Source organism: Dromaius novaehollandiae, chromosome 17 (genome assembly GCF_036370855.1).
Source record: "Dromaius novaehollandiae isolate bDroNov1 chromosome 17, bDroNov1.hap1, whole genome shotgun sequence".
NCBI classification, from domain to species: domain Eukaryota; kingdom Metazoa; phylum Chordata; class Aves; order Casuariiformes; family Dromaiidae; genus Dromaius; species Dromaius novaehollandiae.
Genome location: NC_088114.1, coordinates 6,287,706 through 6,306,268, shown reverse-complemented (window position 1 = coordinate 6,306,268; position 18,563 = coordinate 6,287,706). Strand labels below are relative to the sequence as shown.

The 18,563-nt window shown below is 44.0% G+C and overlaps 1 protein-coding gene across 1 annotated transcript in view; it reads left to right on the top strand.

The window, feature by feature from the left end:
* TMEM132D (transmembrane protein 132D) overlaps positions 1-18,563 on the top strand; it is a 274,373-nt gene that overhangs the window by 211,797 nt on the left and 44,013 nt on the right. The window lies entirely within an intron of this gene.

The window sequence follows — 18,563 nt, the reverse complement described above, 5'->3', positions numbered from 1 at the left end:
GCACCGTGGGGCCTGCTTGGCCCCCAGGGCGCACGGGGAGCTCCACGCCCCCTGCAAGCTGTCCTGGGGCTGGCAGCGATGGGTGGAGAGGTGCCACAGCCAGGCCGAGTGGTGGTCAGAGGAGGAAGACGAACTACCTAAAGGAGACTCCAAGGAATCCCAAACATAGAAAAAGGGCAGAGTTTTCAAAAATGCAAAATTCTGTCTATTTGTCACAATGTGGTAGTTTGCAAAGTGATGCTTGCATTTTGCATTTTATGCCTCACCCTTTATCCAAACAATCATTTTAAGGGAGTTTGTAAGTATTGTCAACATCCTCTCTCAATAGGCAAATATGAATCTAATTACAAGGAAGTTAAAGTAGAAAAACTGGCATTTTCAGAACAAGAATAAAATTCTGATGTGAATGGTTCAAGTATGACACCTAAACTCGTATCTAGACCCTGAATTACAAGAAACCTAGTAACTGAAAATGCTCAGCACGTAATTTCCAGCCAGCAGACTTGTATTGAATTTTGATTGAGTAAAGTCACTTAATTAGGTCTGTAAATATGGATTTAAGTGAGTAATGGCACACAAGTTTGTAAATGTTGTACTTTGGCCTTATATGACTTAGCCAGTAGTCTTGCAACAAGTGTGTGATGCTGCTACAACTGGAGTAACCCCTTGTCAGGAACTCGCCTGCGCCCAAATGGTCACAGGCAATAGGTTATTATTCTTCACTATTGTTGTTTTTTATTATAAAGCCTCCTACATAGGTGGCCAGAGGAAACAAGAATAAAATCACCTTTGTATCAGTATGAGTCATTATCTCAGGATAATCCCAAAGTATTGTAGACTGTTCTGGATTTTCTCTCAGTCTGGAAGAGAAACGAAGTTCTTGCCCCAGTGAAAGCTGAACCTCTTTGCATGTCCTAACTTCAGCCATGTGAGTAGTCTCAGTGGAGTATCTGAAAATCAGTGGACTAATTACTGAAATGATCAACCAAATTAGTATCAGGGGAGTCAAACGAGTTAGATGAGGTGAAGTGAGAGCAACAGTACTAAGAGAATGGGGTTACTTGGCAGACAGCAGTGTTCAGGATACTGGAGGCAGTATTTTTGGTAGATGTTTATATGGAATAAATAAGCCTCATACTGAATCTGTTCACATAGTTGTGGAAAGGCAGACGGTAAGGCCTGAGCATCAGAGTTTAGTATGAACAGAATCTCTAAACAGAGAGTTGACAGTATTAACAAAAGTAATATTACATTTGAATGAGAAACTTTGTACAGTTAATTAAAAATCAAAGACACAGTTATAATAGAAGTAATTATCCAGGAGTATTAAATCAGTTGCAAGTCTGAGCCCATAAAAGAATTATCAGGAAAAATTAAATATTTGATATTGAGGGCTTATATTTTCCACTAATGCCCAAATCCATTCCTTTAACCAATACAATTTTTCAAGTCTATATGTAAAAGAAAACTGGACAGTAGCTGACCAACTGTATGGGAAGAAGTTTCAATTTTGCTTTTAAACTACAGTTACAGTAAAAAGGGTACGGTTTCTATCTAGAGAATCGTACTGGCTAAGGCCAAAAGTTGTTCTGGTCCAGTTGCCCATGTGCAACGGCGGCAGATAGCAGATGCCATGGGAATGGTGCAGGGGCAATGAAAGGTGCTTCCGAGCAGCTGAGTGCATAACTCGGCGCATTGCTGATCTGCAAGTGTGATTTAGTTCTTTCTTCCATGAATTTATTTAATTGCTCTTTGAATTTCAGCCATGCAGTTGAGGTCAATCCATGCAAATATTGCTGCTCTCCATGGGAACAAATTCCATGGCTTAGCTACATTTTGAGGAAAAACATCTCTGTTTATTTTGAGCCCTGCCATCTGATAACTCCCCCCTACTTGTTTGTGAGGAGAGACTGAGAATCACCTGCTTTCCCTACACCGCTCATCATCCCATAGACCTCCCCTAGCCTTGCTTGGTCATCTTTTTCTCTTGCAGCTTGGGTCACCTTTTAAATTCTTTTTGGACCCTTCTCAGTTCTTCTGGACAGGAACAGCAAATAATCAAAGGAGGTTAGAGAGAAAGCAAAAAAGGATGATTGGCTTTTTCTGGAGAGGGAGTTGAGAGCTGAAGACTTACTGGGAGATTCCTAGTGTAGAAAATGGCCAGACATAAAAGAAGCATTGAATGAGGGGAGATTGTGGTTTTAGTGTAACCACTGATGAGTGACCACCTCAGCCTGGGCAGATCCCCAGCCAGATCCCACTGAAGCCAGTGTAAGCCCTCATGCTAACTCTGGTTCTTGAAAACAGGCTCTTGTTGAGCAAAACTATCATTTTATTGAGGTAGGATCAGAGCTTTGCGCTGCTTTGGGCTGCAGGGCCCTGAGCTTGTGGTAAGTTTAGAACAAACAGGAAAACACGAGCAAATAAAAATAAAAGTCAGATTATTTTGGTCCTATGTGTCTGGAGGCAACTTGAAGAACCAAGCCTTTATTGCTGTGGTTTCAAGATTTTCTCCCCCCTCCCTTATTTTTTTTTAATCCAATAAATAAGCTTGTCACAAACCAGTACTGAGCCTAGTGCAGCCATTTATCAGCTTGGCTCCTACAGGAGAAAATGTCTAGAGGCAGTCTATCTAGCTGGTAACAAGGTGATGAACGGTCACACCAGGCTCAATGTTGGCATCTGGCAACAGTTTTTTATTGGATCAAGGGCATTATAAACTATCAATAAAAGGCTCTGTACCTTCCCCCTTCTTTCCTGTCTGTAAACTTAGCTCTGAATAGGCTGGGGGGGGAAAACGGGTTCGTGAAGCATTATGTCTTTCTTAATTTGCAAAATTTGCAAATAAAAGCACAGGGCCTTGAGATACTTTTAGTGGCATTTGGTTAAGGTTATGGACCATCATATCCCAGGAAGGCAATGTAGTTGTGATCAGGTTTGAGCTCACTAAACTCGGTGAGAATTTTGCTGTTGAAGTCATCAGATGCTGTGGGAGTCTTTGGGCCTTGGTTCTCTCTAGATGTCTGACCTTGGAAACCACCTCTGATATAGTCATCTAACACTACAAATAACAGTATTTCTTTTCTGCGTGAGTGTTATATCCTAGAAGATTTCAAACTCAAGACTTCATAATCATTACAGAGTGACTAGTTCTTGATATAGGGCTTTATTAACATGATATTTTTATTTAATTTAAATTGAGAGGAAGCTGAAGAGGGAAGAGGAAGCTGTTACTCTTGCACTGACATCAGGTGACTTATTGGATACAGATCTCTATATGCATCTGATTAGGAGAATACATGAAATGTCCCGGGTACAAAATATGTAATTTGATGTCAAGTCCAGATTTATTTCCTTCAGGACATTGGACTGACATTAACATAAGTTCTCTACCAGTCATTCCAGAAGGATTAGACATTAAACAAATGTTGCAGAACGTACAATGCAGTCTTAAAGGCATTGAATCTGCAGCCCGCATGTTCCCCAGGATATTATTACAAGACTCTTCATGTCTTTTTTCTAATAGCTTTTTGGATTCCCTGCTTTCAGCCTGCATCAGCTAGCTTTACAAGTGTCCAACCACTCTTTTTCTCTGTTATTAATTTTTTTCTATTATAAAGCATTTCTGATCATTCTTCTGTCTGTCTAACTGCTTCTTAAGTTTATTGCTTTTCTGTGGTGCTGTTAGGGATTTTATTTCCCAACTGGTATTACTTTTTAACTACTCATGTAAATCTGTATCAGTTCAGATTCATGCAGAAAAACAATTTGTCACAAATCTGCAAAGGCGAAATGATCAAAGCAGAGCTTGCAGGCTCCCTGCTCCCTTTCTTTGCCTCCTCGATCAGACCTAAAAATATTCTGTCTTCATTCAAATTCCCATACTTCCATGTACTATGGACTTTAGCTATGGCCAGGAAAACAAATGTGTGGGTCAGTTCTCAGCATTTCTGCAAGATCAGTGAAGTTACACCCATGTATATCCGCTAAAGGGTCTGGCAGTAGCTGTTGTCACTGGCTGATCACACAGAGATTCTCAAACCACCGTGCCGCTGCCGTCCGGGCATCTCAATACCTTCCTGGGCATGGGGCTTGTGATCAGTTGTTCTTTGGAAACAGAATTTTGGTTTTTATGGAAAAAAGGATCTAAATTTCCTAACCAAGACCTACGCCAAGAGATGCAATTTTGGGCTCAGGTCAGGGTTTATAGCCTAAAAAGTTGTCATCCCAGGTGCCCTCTGTGCTGGGAGTCCCTGCCAGCAGCCGAGGGACAATGTGCCTCGGGGGAAAGGAGCTCTGGTTTGCAGTCCTGTGGATGAACATGCACCAGTGTCTTGCTGGGTTGATGCTAGCGCCACTGGCCTGTGGATCCCGGGCGCTGAGGGCTCTGGCCGCCAGTATTTGCTGGAATTGGGTGCAGTGGAGAGAGGGTATCACTCCTCAGCTGTAGAGATGGCGGTGTTGTAATCAAAATAAATGCTGGTAAATGGCATTTACCTACTTCTGTTCCTAGAAATGCAGTGTTTCTGCCCTTCTCAACACCTGGCTTGGCACAGCAAATGCATGCGTTTACCCACTGTGCCGTGGGTAAAACCTCTGCTGCTTCTGCGGGGAGGGACCAGAGACCTTATTCATTCACTGTTACGGATTTTGTCTGAAGACACGCTGTGACCCAAATTCTGCCCTGGGCATCACAACGTCCTCGCGAAGGTCGTGGTCACATGTCCCAGAGCAGATTTTGGCCCCATTTACCAGATGGGAGCTGGAACATTTTATTTTTTTTCTGGATGTCCTTTTTGTTTATTTCTGGGTCTCTGTTAAGAGTTCAAGTGAAGAGCTAATTACTGACCCAGCAGAGCCGGTTAGCTGCAGGCTCCCCTGCTGCTCTGCCGTGAGTCTGCTCATGAATGAATTTTGGTTTGGGGGCAGGTTTCCAAGGCCCCTGTGGTGGTTCCGATTTAGCTCAGGCTGCTTATTGCTTGATGTTTCTAAATCTGAATTTGTTATTAAAACTACAAGGCCAATCTGTAAGGAAACATTGGAGTAGGACACTTAGTCACCTCCCCTCTGCACAGCCACCTGAAGAACATGAGTTCCCTTGTTCCTTACAAAACACTTCCATTCCTGGTCAAATTGTGAAAAACTAGTTCAGTCACAGCTCTCTGGCTCTGCCACGGGAGCTCATGGTAACTACCACATTGGGGCAAATTTCATCCTTGCAAATCTGCTTTTGCCTTGTCATTACATCGTTTTCCCCCTCTTCCCAGTATGCTTGCACGTCATCTTAAGTTACCGGGATTTTCCACGTGCAGGAGGGAAATGGGATGCAGAGCTCCAGGGACTGTTCCTAGCTTTGCCAGTGGCTTGGTGTGGAGGCTTGGGCAGGTCTCTTAAACTTACTACCTCTCAGTTTTCCCCTCTGGAAAGTGCAAGGGGAATAGCAGCCCTTTGAAGATGATGAAAATCAAGTCAGAGTTGATAAATGTGTTAGCATTGTTATTATTGTAGACATTGCTAAATGGCTTTCCTCTCTGAGAAGTACATCGTAGACATGGAAGAAATTGAATCTCTCTATATATATTTTTATAAATACCACATGTGCACCTTGATTTACCTGTTTTGCTGAGAGGCTTTGCTTGACCTCACAGGATTAACCCAAAGTTGTCAGAGATGGGAGGAGAGGGATGAACCAGCCTGTTAGGGACTTGCAACATCCTGCAGTCACTATGGCAGAGCTGAATTTTAAAGAGGGCTGTAAAGAAACTAGTTCTGCAGGTGGCATGGGGAGAAGCGTGGATGTGCCAGTGATAGAGCTCTCTGGTAAACGTTAAAGGCTGGGAAAATTGCAGGAGATAATAGAGCAGCTATGTAGGATGGGGCAAAAACATCAAGGGCCTTTGAGATGAAAATGAGATGTTTGCATCCTGTGCCTGGTTTATGGAGATCCTCAGGTTCAAAACACTGAGTAGATGCTGTGCGTTTGTCGCTGGAGCTTCAGAGAGCGCTTGGCACGCGGCAGAGGAGGAAGAAGGTTATCTGTGGACATCCCTGCTGAGGATGACTGCACTGATGCACTTAATGATGCCTCTGCCCACGTGCATTGGGCTTCAGGTAGGTCAGTTTGAGCACGCAGCTTGCCAAGGAAACCGGAGCCACCAAGGCACGCTCTTGGTCAGAGTTTGGTATGTGAAAATAATTGAATGACTCACAGCGGGGCTTCAAAGTACAAACGAAACTCTGCATAAAGCACTGACAGACCTCAGCAGACATGTCATCAACTTTGCAAGATGGTATTGAAGTTGTTTTCAGGTGTGAATTTTTTTTGTTCATAAAGCACGAGAAAGATCTAAACCTGTTCAGAAAATAAAACTTTGAATTTATTTTTGTTCTGTCTGTTCTGCCTATCTCACAGGACTGACTGGGGCTGATTCCCAGGTGTCCCGGGTCCGGGGAAGCCTTTGCAGCAGCCTTGTTCCACAACATCCCAAGGACACGTGGTTTACACCACAGTGATAGGCACTTCGAAATATTTTTATGAGAAAGTTGATTTGGCTGCTGGGATTATTGAGTCATTTATGCATTTCTAATCTGTATTATCAATAGCTGCAGTCAGTGCAGAAACAGGCTAATGTGATTATATGGGAGGAAGAAGACAAGATAATGAGAGCAGCATATGTGAGCAGAGTGGTCTCACCACTGAAACAACAGGCTCAGTGCTCAGCTGTGCGCAGCATCCGTTCCCAAGGTTGAACATGTCCCATATTATACAGGATTATACAGGCCTGGAGGACCGACACCATGGGCAGCTGCCTCGGGCGCAGCAGTGCCTGGCCAGGGCGCGAGGAGCTGCGCCTGCACAGGCAGCTGCACAGATTTTGTCCCTGTCTGGCTCTGGAAAGCAGGGAACGATGGAGGAGGATCTGCCAGATTTGCCTGCTGGGCATTTCCAGATCCCAGGGGTTGCTCTGGTCTGCCGCTCACTGGCCAGGCCCCAAGGAGCTGGATGGCAGATGGGGACAGCCTTCTCCTGCCCCCACTCGTAGTAGTTCTGTTGCATCCCAGAGCTCCTGGGGGTAGGCACAGGGTGGAAGGGAAATGGCAGCCCAGGAAGGACAACAGTGAGCTAAGGAATAAAGAGAAGAAAAAAGCAGATTAGACAAGGCCAGTGATTTTGGGGGGGATTTTTAATGCTTCCCTCCATAAAAGCGAAGCTGTTTCAGTCAGTTTGACCGCAGTCATTCTGGCTCTGCTACACATTACACCAAATATTTACTCTGCTAAATGGCATTGCTAGAGTCTCATTGGCATCTTTTCTTTGAAGTGATATCCTAGAGCTTTCATTTGTTGCTGGAAATCCCTGCATCCTCTCCCGTATTCACCCCTCGCAGAGCTGCGGACCCCTGCAGGCGCCAAACCCCTCCGTTAAATGGCTTCTTAACGGCAGGCCCGAGAATCACAAGCGCCCGCGCGCTCGCACATCAGTCCCGGAGCCGAGACTGACCCCGGCTGTGAAATTTTGATTGGGTTTAGCTAATTTTGTGTGACGCGTCCCTACCAGCCTCCATGATCCAGCAGCACGAGGCCCTGCAGCGAGCCCAGGCCCCCCGGGCAGGCTCTCCCCGCTCGCTGGCCCTCCGGCCGGCTGGCCGACGTGCCCTGCCGCGAGGGTGTCCGCGGGCGCTGGCAGCCGGCGCAGGGCAGGCGGAGGAGAAACCCTGCCCAACTTTGTTTGCTTGTTTGCTTTTCAGAGCAAACCGTGTTGATTATCAGCTAAAGCAGTCTGTCTGGAGAGCAGCATCGAGTACGCGCACACGGCTCCACGGAGCTACAGGCTGGAGCCTGTGAATTAATTAGCGATTGCTCTGAAGAGCCACGGCCTGACAGTTCACAGACTTCAGAGCTGCCTGACTTTGATAACCAGACAACATACATGACAGCTTCCTCGTGTCATGGTAGCCTACTTATCGCTGCAAACCACCAAAACACCCAAGCCGGGCTTGCCAAAAGTATGCTAACACGATTGCGGAGTGTTAGAAGTCAAAGCATGAAAGGGGCTTTGCCATTTTAAAATGTGCTTTTAAACTACAGCTAAAAAAAGTGAGCTGCCGTGGGAGGATTTGGCTCCCCGCTTCGTGAGCCTCAAGGAGGTCTGGTGTTGCTTGCACAGCTTATCCGTTAGCATTACCAACTGTCCCATTGCTGGTTAGTTTGCTGTTCTCTGTAGTAGCGTGCCTGCGTGCTGCCCGCTCCAGGAGTCCTCTGCAGAAAGCATGGGCTTGCAATGCTGCCCTTCTGCTCTGCAAAGTGTCAAAGTCGAACAATTATTTCAGTATTTTGCTTAAGAGACCTGTCCATATGTAAAATTTACGCTGGGAAAGCCTTTGTTCTAAATTGTCCAAGGTAACAACAGCCCAGGCTATTAGATAAAGCTGTCCACAAGTATTAGGAGCTAATTACACCTGGAGCGACTTCCTCCCTTGAAAGCCTTGTTGTTCTGCCACCATGAGGGTGAGCAGGAGGAGTGGGGCCTGCATAGCAATGGGGCAGCAGAAGGTAAACGTAACGGGAAAAAAGAGCAAGATGAAGGGGTGTTCTTCTCCTTTTGGACTCTGTTATTTGGCTCTGATGCCACATTTGATGCTGGACTAAAGGACCTGAGAGAACCAGATCTGGCCAGAGCGAGGTCCCCTTTCGCCAGCTGCAGTTTGGTTTTGGGTGCTTGGGATGGGCTGAGATATCCCCACTGCTCTCTTCTTCCTCCTTGCCCTTCGCCAGCCCAGGTCTGGTTCTCTTTGTCCTGGCTCTTTTCTATCTCCTGTTCAAAAAACATCTAGTTCACTACGTCACCAAGGCCATGACCTCGAAAGCAGCCAAAAGAACCATCATAAACAACTGTGGGTTTGGTGTAAAGGTTCATCATACCTTTAAATGATAAAATCACATGTGCCTTAGATTTTATCCTGGCAGCAGGGTTGTAAGAAAGAGTTAGCACCAGAAACTGAGACCGCCTGTCCTCTCGCTGCTGTTCTTCCCTCGCATTTGTAGTGTGTGCTTGCCATGCATCACGTCCAGGAAAACCATTACTGTATTTTGGCTAGTTCAGCAGCTAGAGCTCAGAACTGCCCTGCAGAGTGGACACTGCACAAATACAGAAAAAAAAGAGGATTTCTATTTTGAGGAGATTCTAGTCTATATGTGCGAGGCAGACAAAGGTAGGGAAAAGGGACATGCAGAGGCATTTTTCTCTCCCTGGGAGTGAGGTGATTTATTTTCTGGCTTTTCCATCGCTTAAAAGTAAAGGATTGCATCCTGCAATCATAGGCAGTTTCTGCAAGCTGCGATTGCCTAGTTGTAGTAACGCGTGGATGTGAAACGTATGAATCTGCCAGCCCGATCCACAGCTCTGCTTCGCCAAGGCAGACAGGGTAGCACCTGGGTTTTGCTTCTGGCGAAGATGCATTTCCCTGCGTCCAGAGCTGTGTGCTGAGCACGGCAGGCCACATAATGAGACGGCTCTCACTGCTGGCCGTCGTAATGACGATGCCGCTTTTCCTGGGTCACAGCTAGCTGTGCTAGCTCACTGCTGCTCTCCTTATGAACTACACACAGCACTGCTCATCTATTTTGTTTTTCATTCTTTCAGCTCAAATATAATTTAGTGGTGATAGATTCTATCTATCTAGAGATTAAAGTTGCTTAATAAGAATAAAAGGTATCTAAAAGGCTTTGCAAAAGTTAGCTCTCAGATTAAATAGAATTGCGTGTGTTTCCTGAATGCCTTGAGTGGCCCATGAGGAGCGGCAGAGAGTCTGCGTGATGGATTAGCCCATGTCGCTTTTCCCTGCAGCACAGTCCGGCCAGTGGTTGTTCTCTATTTTTAAGAGGAAAAATCTGATAGCTGTGCTTCGTATGTGTATGCACCTTCGTTTCACTGCTCATCCTTACCAAATCTGCTCGCTCCTTCTGCAGCCAGACCTGCCCTATTTCCCGCATAACCAAGTCATGATGCAGTAATGCTCTTGGCTTCAGGGAATGTCATATTTTGAAGACTTTAAAATCAAATAGTTTGAAGAGCAAATGTATAGGTACAGCTGATAGTTTAGCTCTTTGGTTTTTTCTTCCAAAGAAAACATTTCTACTTGGTATTTCATCAAAGAGCTGAACAGTACAGTTTATTTTCGTAGGACTGTAACAAACTCTGGAAGTACTTATGTTTCAGATACAATACGAGCTGAAGTTAGGGTACGAAATGAAGCCTATAATAGGTTTGGAAACAATTGCTGGCCTTTGTCTTTTGTGTGAGTTGTGCTCTTGGTTGCATCCCACCATTGAATTGCAGCCTCTGCGCCAAATTCACTCTGAGCTAAGCAAACATTGATGTGTTGGCTTCAGAGAAGATGCACCTGCTGGTAAGACTAATAAATTGGCCCTACATTTTTATTGAGCCACTGTCATATCCTGGCCAGGCTGCAGACTAATTTTTGGTGCTCTGTCAAATTTTCATGGCGACTCTTGGAAATATGCTGGCTGGGTTTCCTGTGTAACCGTTTTGGTCCATCAATATTTCACTGAACTTCAAAGAGAAATATCTGTCTTCCTGAATTTCTGGGTTTAAGTCTAGCAGTTTCTTTCTGATTCCTTAATGGGTGGGCTCCATGAGATGTCTCCTGGGCTGAAATACCCCAACTGGAGTTAATTCTCAGAAAAAGGAAATTCTAAAAATTATATCATATTTAGCCTGTTGTTTGGCATCTGCAAATCATAGAAATGGTGGTGATAGATCCTCAAGAAAAGATGCTTAGCTAGGAAGACTACTAGAGAGATGACTGAATGTCATGATTAACTATTAGCATCCTTTGCAGAATCTCAATACTTGTGATTTTAATGTAAGTCACTGATTCCCAGTAAGGATTACTTCAGTGTTTAAATGAAATGTCTTTTCAAACTACTACAAATACATGCTACTGTATAAATTGGGATATAATTTAATTAATCAGTGGTTTATATTGTGTGTGCTTCATATTAATTCAGTACTAATACTGGATCCGCATATGTATTATTAATAAGAATATATTAGTTTACTCTCATTATTTTTCTTTTGACTTTTAGCTGAGATGGTGATTTGAAAGAATATTTGTAGCTTACGAGCCTGGGAAGGGACCGTGTTACAAAACAAAGAGTATTAGTGATGGGAATTATTTTCTGGTTTGGATATGCAGTTGTGCATGAATGCTGTGTTTCACAGGGCACATGTGCACAGCTCTTCGAATCCTCCCTTATTCCGAGGCTCCCTTTCAGGCGGCTGGCAAAAGGAGAGGTCACTTGGGAATAAGATGCATCAATAATAGAGATCTGTTTTATACGTCACGTATTAAAATGCCCACAGCCTCCTCTGTCCTTTGCAGGAGTCTGTTAGACTCTTCCTAAAATCAGATGGAGACCTGACCCTCAAACTGTCCCATGAAATTTGAAATGGGATGATGCCACGCTCTCGGGACCGTGGTGCCTGCTGGTCATTACTGTGCTACATTTAATGTCATATGTAAGTGAGGTAAGAACATAATTCAGCTAATCAAATAAGGGATTTTGTTTGGCTTGGAAAGAACTCCCAACAACTTGAAACGCGTTTGCTCGAGCTGCAGTTTCCCAGTATTCATAGCCACGGTGAGCGCGGTGTGGGCGGTCTGCCCTGCGTCCCGGCCCAGCTGGCGTTCCCACGCCTTCTTGCATCGGGACGCAGCCTGGCCGAGCAGCGTGGTGAGGTGGAATAGGGCATGGATATGGTTGAAAAGCAACCCCAAATCAAGAAGAAAGGTTGATTTTCAGCCACATGTATTTCTTAATCTCGCTCCGTCCGAAAGCGCTGATTGAGCCCCAGTGGAGGCAGCATGAGAGTGTGGCTGGTGGGGAGACACCGCCGCTTTGCCTGGCAGTCTGAACTTTTCATGGCGTCTGAAAAAGAAAGAATGAAAGATCTGCTCAGACATTGATTCTGCCACCCATTTCTTTTGTACCAATGGTTTTGCAATCACTTTTTGCTATTTAAAAAAATCCATTTTTCTCTCTATAGCAGCTGTGTGGAAGACTGTGAGTCAGCAGGTAGAAGCATCCAGAGAAACACACATTTAGCTTTCACTTTATGCTTCCTTTTAACCCTGTGTCTGATGTTAAGCACATCTGATTCTGGAGCTGTCTTGCCTATAACCAAGGAAACAATGGAACTGATTATACAGCAAGTTTTTAAATTAAACAAACTTAATTTGCTTTTATTGTCCCCCTGCCATCTCCCATTCCCAGTAACTTCAGATTTTACTCTTCCCAATGAAAGGTGCACACATTAAACCAAACGGTGATTTTTGAAGTTCTTGGCAGTCTTTTCACATTTTGCATTCCAGGTTAATCACCCTCTCTTCTACTTGCGGTATTATTGACTCTCCTATTTAAACTACAGGCCTCACAGATTGTTTTGTATTCTTTCTGACCCTGGTTCCTTTATTCCTTTGAACACAGGAGAATTTCAGCTAATTTTTCATTTTTTTTGTAGTGCATCACAAGGGCTCAGAAATCATAGTGCCAATATATCAGTCTTCTGGTTTATTTAATTCAAGCTTTTAGACTGTGTATTTTGATATTTTAGGACTGGACATGAGCTGTTTGCGAACTTGGAGCTGGCAATAATGTGCTACAACCAGGAAATTTGCTTTGGAGTGCTTCAGCTCCTCCACGCCATCCCGTATCTAGCCCCACCAGCTGCTTGTAAAACGTGTACTTCAGCTGCCATAATCTTATCATTAAAGGTGGATTTGAGTTTTAAGAACCAAGGAACAAACCTCTGTGCTTGTGACTAGAAGCTGGGAGATGAGGCTGCAGTTTCGGTGCAAGCTCAGCTCTCCTCGGGCAGCTGGTGCTCGTGCCACGTGACGGAGAGCGAGAGGCTGGGAGCTCGCCGCCGCTCCGCCGCAGAGCTGCAGCCCTTCGCTGTGCTCTTCAGCTGCCGCCCTCCCGCTTCTCAAATCCCCTCCATGTTGTTGTTTCTGTTTCCTCTCCTTGCAGCGGTAACGTGAGGAAAAAAGCAGAATTTGACCACATCCGTGAGGATGTCAAGCATTTATACTTTATTGGTTTAGAAGCTTACTAAATTTAAACAGAAGCATTAACATGGCCTTAGGCTCTCTTGACAGTTATAAACTCTTCCTTGGGGGGATTTCTGTAATGCTTTCTAATCAGCTTAAGGAGTTAATTAAACAGCTGTCACTTAGCTTCTTAATTCTGTGACTCGATGCTAAATAAGATTTGAAATTAGTTATGCATGGCTGGAGCCTGGCTTTGCGCGAGGCGGAAGATGGCTGTGAGCTGACGAGGAGGGAGAGCGGGGCCTGGTTTGAATACATAGCACCGAGCGCGAGGTGGTACCCGGCACTACTGCTCGAGAGGCTGAGGAATGGGAAACCAATGAGGGAAGCGGAGGGTGTTCGTAGGTGCCACGTAGGGCAGGCTGTCAGGCAGCTCCTTGTCCTCATTTGGTGGCATGCCCTGCACTGAAGCAGGTTTCAGTGATCGTTTTATTTGCTTCACTATTGCAGTCTGTGGATGTTAAACCCAAAGGCCAAGGTACCTATTGAAAACAAAGGGAACATGCTTGTTTTAGAAGTTGGGTATTTAGCCTGCAAAAAAAAATTCAGCCGGTGTAATTGGCTCTGCTGTGCTCGTGGAGCCCGTGCTGCGATGCCGCGGCAGCTGCTCCGCACTCTGCTCCGTGGGTGTTGCAGCCGGACGAGGGCCGTGGCGGGCTGTGGAACGACAGCGTCTTTCTCTGTGTACATCACGCCCCATTTCTATTGGGGAATGAAAAATAAATCTACATGGTTATTTTAGAAATCTAATTATATCATTTGAGCACAAAGATTGAGGGAGTCTCATCACAATTAATGTCTATGAATATGGAGCAACTCCACTGATACCAGGGACCAAAATCTACATTTTTAAGGCAGCCCTTGCAGTGTTTCTCTGCTTCTCCTCCGTGCTGAAGGCTACGAGCTGCAGATCCGCCCAAGTTATTTTGGGGAAACATATCTGCGGGTCTTTTGTTAAAATAAACTAGAGCCTTGGTCACCGCTGCTCGAGTGTTGTGCGGTTTGTGAGCGCTAGCAGGGATTCAGCATAAAAACAGCAGCTTGAATCTTGCTGAAATGTTTCTGGAGAAGCATGGTGACAGTTGCTACTAAACTTTGTATTTTAATATTAAACAAAGTGTCCCTGTTACAAATCCAGTGCAAAGCCTCAGAGCTAAGCACAAGTTAGTCATATATTTATTTATTTCAAAAGTCATTATTAACACAAACACTAGGAAACACTGTGGTACAAGGAGAGAACTAAGGGAAGAAAAAAAAGTCCTTAAGATTTATAAAGATATCGTTAAAGTCCTTTCTTTCACCCTAGAAATTATAAGGCAGAAGAAATCCAAAGGGAAATTAAATTGCAGGGATGCTACCAATTAAAATTGAAAAACTAATAGGTGTTCACTTCTGCATTTCTACTTAAATAGATGCTTACTGCATACATCTTCTGAATATGTTTCTGCTGGAGGGCTTAATATGTTCAGTTATTTAATATGAATCTCTTCAGTAGGCAAGGAATACTCACTCCAGAATGTTCTTTAGAAGTATTACCATTTTTTTAAACATGGTCACAATTTCAGAATAAAGATTACCTGGTCTTCCATTTCTGTTACATGGAGAGAAACATTTTCCTCTGATTGCTATCATTATTTTATTTGATTATTATTGGGGCTTGGTGTATGTGAATTACAGAGTTATCCTACCTAATGGTTAGAGAAAGATCAGCATCTCTTTTATGGCTGCTCTGGGAATCAACTTTTAGTGGTCAGAGAACTCGGCTATAGCTTTGCAAAATCTGTGAGGATTCCCGTGCTGCAGTCCCCTTACTCCACGTCTGCTGTAATCTGTGTTAGTTATGGACAAAGCATATATTACTTCTTCAGAAGATTCCTGTATCACTTAAGCAGCAAAAAGTAACACTTTTAACTTAGCAGCTATTTAGATTTAAAGCTTTTATGTGCTGAGACTCTGAACTATAAATCTCTGTATAACTAAATAGGTATTTATAACTAAATAAGTATCATGTTTGTTTCCTCAAGATGAAATAATTTTTATGCGCTTTCATCATGCAAACATTAGCCCTCTCTAGCTATTGAACACATGACTGAAGAAACATTTTACTCTGTCCCTGCTGCTTAAATTGGTGTAAATGTTTAGTATGCCTCTACCTTCAAAGGAGAGGGGCAAACCGGGTGCCTAAAGAAATCATCCCCCAAGTGCATACAGGTGGAGGTCCTGCAAACTCTGCAAAAAGAGCGTACAGGCCGGTTATTCTAGCAGAGACTGTGGTTACTGATGGAAGATCAGAGCACTTGACCAGACATTTTTATGAACTCTAGGCATTTATTTTCTTTTTAAATTTGATTTCTTTTGGAGAGAGAGGGACAAAGATTCTTTGGGAGATTTTTATCTAAGAGTTTGCAATACTGCCACATGCCATGCGTTGTGCTGGCATGAACTATGCCCTGTTCTGGAAACACACTGGTTTTGAACATAGATCTAGAACATAGATACAGACAAAAGCTATAAAGCCTTTGAATTTTGGACTTTTATTTTGGATAAAGACAAAATATGATTTTGCTTCCTATCTTAGAACCAGGTATGAATATGCTTATCTCTTTTTATTTAAGTACTCCTATTAAAGTCATTTAAATTATTCACACGATTGGGTTAAGTACAGATCCATATCTGTTGGACTGTAGCCACAGGCAGAAGGCTCTGGGGCAGGACCTATGCGACCAAGCTCTGCGGTCACCTGAGACTTAGGATATGCAAAAATTTGCTGTGTATTAGCTGCTGTATGCACCTGCTTTTGCAAAGTGACAGTGAACAGCTGATGTACTAATTAGGCTGTTTTTGCATCCATTTCCAGAAAATGGCAGGTATTGGGTACATTAGGATGCAGTCTGTATTCAGAATGTCCAAAGCCAGGACTTGGAAAATTCAGAAACTCAGAAGAAATTCATGAAGCTTTTGAGAATCATTCTCAGTTGCTAGTTCTTACCAGGGGAAATTACACTTGCCTTTGGTAAGCAGACCTCATTAATCACGCTGTTTCAAAGGCTTTCATATTAAACCTCCTTTTGCTTTATAGAGTAATTGCAAGGGTCGTATTATAATGTACGAACTGGAGGAAGCAGGCCATTCCTGCTTGGGGGAGCAGGTCTTTCCAGCTTGGCACTAGGATCAAGCAGCCAGGCATGTGTTCTGGCCTTGAATAGTCCCAATGAAATAAGATACATGCCCAAGCGTTTGCAAGATCAGGACCTAACGCCTGGATTCTGTAATTATCGTGGATGCTTAATAGCACTGGTTCTGTCATGCTGCCCTCATTGGCAGCTCACTGGAGCCTGTAGGAGAGCGGCAAAAGTATCTGAATAACCTGCATGCAGTAAATCTGTTGCAAAGCCCGGACAGGAAATAAATAAAAGAATCTGGAGACTTAATTGCAAATCTTTCTGAGATTCCACTTGCCAGAATAATATATTTTCTTCTGAGAACAAATGTGTGCTCAAAACAGATGGGCCTTGCAGTGTAGACAGATATTCTCACCTTTGTATGAATTATAATTTCAGTATATATGAAGAGCGTTTGTGCTGAGAGAGGGAGGGGATTTTCTTCTTAAGTTCTCTTTTTCTGAAATCCTATTTCACCTTCCCCTAAAGATCATGGTGACGATGGGAGAACTTTAGCAAAGCAGCTATCAAAAGACTAGGGGGCTTTCTTTCTTCCCTGCTTTCTTTAAATATTGCTTTGAGCCCGAATAAAGTGTCTCTGCTCCTTTAAGTAGCAGGAAGAGGTCTTTTTGATCCGTATCCTTTAGATGAGAGAAATGGCAGCGTCTCCCCTTTAGCCCAAGAGGCAGTAGGGGGAGTCATCATCTTCTGGTGACGTGGTTTCAATCTCTTACTTTGTTGTCTTCCACAACTGAAATCAGGTCAGTCTCAGAGCTCATAGCGTGAGCTATTTAGATAATGAGAAGTTAGCACTTGGGGGGCTTGGGAAGCCTTTATTTCACAGGAGCCGGCTGAAATCAAGAGCCTCTTGTTCTACGGGATAGTCTGTGATTTGCAGGCATGGTTCTGAAAAGCTCAGAAACCTTTCCAGGAAAGAGCAGTGTCTTGTAATTAGGAATGGAAGAATGCAGGCACCAAATCGTGCTCTCTCTGCATCTTGGCATAAATCAGTGATGCACAAGGCCGATGTTACACCCAGGTAGCTGAGAGTGCTGGCTAGGCCTGTGTTTTTTATGTTATCACATTTCACTCTTTTAAATGTAGAAGTGATAAATCAAACAGCTGGAATGCATTTTGCATTAACCGTCACGATAATGACGCACCAGTAACACGTGTCGCTGCACAGCTCGTTTTGTTTAAGGAGACCAGGCTTTCTCAGCATTGTCCTTTCTGTGGGATGATGGTTCTGCATGAGCCTCACTCATGGGTAAAGAAATAGTCCCAGACAAGTGACTTGCCCACCACGAACAACAAGAGCCAGGGTAAGTCCTAGAAAACCTGACTCCCAAGGGACTCATTCCCTACAGTGCTGTGGGTCATGTAGTCACTTAGGTGGGACCAGAGTGGTAGCACTCTCAATAAATTTCTCATGAGGCAGAGCAGTGGAAACCAAGTCTTACTGGGAAGGAGATACAGTGCCACTAGCCCATTTTACAGGTGGGGAACAGGGAGACTAACTGAATACATCAACATTTCATCCTGAAGACCAGCCTAAAGCCTGCCTCTAAGACTAAAGTTGCTTGCATACACATCGTCAGCCTGAATGTCCAACTGACCAGGCGGTCAGAGGGCATGCTCTAGAGCACACCCCCTGTGCCAGATGGCTGAAGGTACTGCCAGGTGGCTTTCATAGCAGCTAGTATCCCTGTGCAGACTGTCTACAGGCTGGAAAGTTAGAAGGCGTGTATTGCAGAAGGCACCTTCACTGCAGGAACATGTAAAAGCTCTGAACTTCTCAATTTCCTCAATTCAGACTTGTGACCTAACCGTTGTGTTGTACTCCTGTCCTGTAAATGTGGACAGTGTTTGTCCAGGTGTGTCACAGAGCTTCAGTAGCTGTGGAAAATCTTTAGGAGGAAGGTTTTGTGGGTAAAATAACAAGACGTAAGACCTTGTTTTCATGTGATCAGCACGGTTATTAGTACGCTCAGGATGGAGACTTCAGAATTGCTAAATGCAAGGTACATCGTGTTAATGTGATGCAAAGTCATTCCTTGGGCGCTAGTTTGCTCTGGCACTTGGTTAGTATTTATGAAATAACAGTTAGGGCATGACAAATATCTTAACAGCACTGATCAGGACTGGGAGTTTGGTTCCACAAATAAATGGAGAAGATTTATCTGTTCTGCGTAGTGTACTAGCAGTTCTTGGAATGACCATTAGAAATTAATGTAAAGTTGAATCTAGGCGATATTAATGAAGTAAGAGC